This window comes from Cajanus cajan, chromosome 9, assembly GCF_000230855.2.
Source record: "Cajanus cajan strain Asha chromosome 9, NIPB_CcT2T_4, whole genome shotgun sequence".
NCBI lineage: Eukaryota > Viridiplantae > Streptophyta > Magnoliopsida > Fabales > Fabaceae > Cajanus > Cajanus cajan.
The window spans coordinates 41,899,207-41,900,333 of record NC_138525.1 but is presented as its reverse complement, the minus strand read 5'-3'; the positions used below and the strand labels follow the sequence as shown (position 1 = coordinate 41,900,333).

Here is a 1,127-nt window from a genome sequence, read left to right as displayed (position 1 = left end):
ACAGCAAGAAGAATCACCAGATCTCAAACCGCCTCCAACAATATCCCACTCTCAAGAAAAAAGCCTGAGGAATCTGAAAAGAGCGTTTTGAAAACGAGGCAAAGAAAACATGCAACAGCAGCAGGATCGGTGTGCGCTTATTGACATATCCAACGATTCACCGATCGTGGGGCTCGCAAACGGCAACGATCTCGAAACGCCGTTGTTGTCTATGGCAAAGCAGCGGAGGGTGAAGCAAACGCCGGGTTCCGGCGAAGCCTTGCTGAGGGGTCAGGTGAAGACCCTTTTGCAGAAAGTTGAAGAAGAAGCTGTGGTTTCGAAATTCTCAAAGGAAGTTCCTTCCTTTCTCAAACTTGTTAATTCTCCAATGTCACTTCTTGCACCCACTCCTGCGAGCACTCCCCAAATCGCTAATCTTTCTGATTCCAATGAAACTGCTTTACCTTCTGCTGTCGATGAAGAACAATTGATCCAGAGGGCAGTGAATGAAATATCTGAGGGAAAGAACAATGAGAAGGTTGAATCTGAGAAGAGTGTCATAACGAGGTCGCTGCTGTTGGATTTCTCGGACAAATCCGAGGTTTCAGAATGCTCTTCTGAGGTGACTTATCAGGAAGTGTCACAAAGAAGTGGTGGAGGTGGGTCCACCACGGAAGATGATGATGGCGAAGGAGGGTTGTTGATTGATGAATTGTGTGCTGGGTTGAACAACATTAGTGTGAATGAGAAGGGTTGTGGGAAGCACACGAGGTTTGTTTACGACAGTGATGACGAGCTTGTGGAGAAAGTGGAAGTAGAATCGTCTAACGTGATTTGTTTGAAGGGGTTGCTAACACCCAAAGGAAAGCACCTTTTCCTGAGGAGGAAGAAGATTCTGATATGTGATTTTTGGTTGATGCTGTGATTGTGTATTGGTTGGTTGATTCACCTATGTTGACACCACTGCTTTGGTGGTTGGGAATCGTTTTGTTACTGGATCTTGTTCGGGAGATTCATTGGGGCTTTTTATTTTTTTGTGATTGGAAGCTAATGCTGCTCCAATAAAATTGGTATTTTTCATTATCAATAAAAATTTCTGGTTTAATTTGCTGCACAAATAAAAAAGTTTACTAGCAGATCAATTTAGT

General features: G+C 43.7%; 1 pseudogene; it reads left to right on the top strand.

Moving 5' to 3' along the window:
• Positions 1 to 1,127, top strand: LOC109793508 (uncharacterized; annotated as a pseudogene).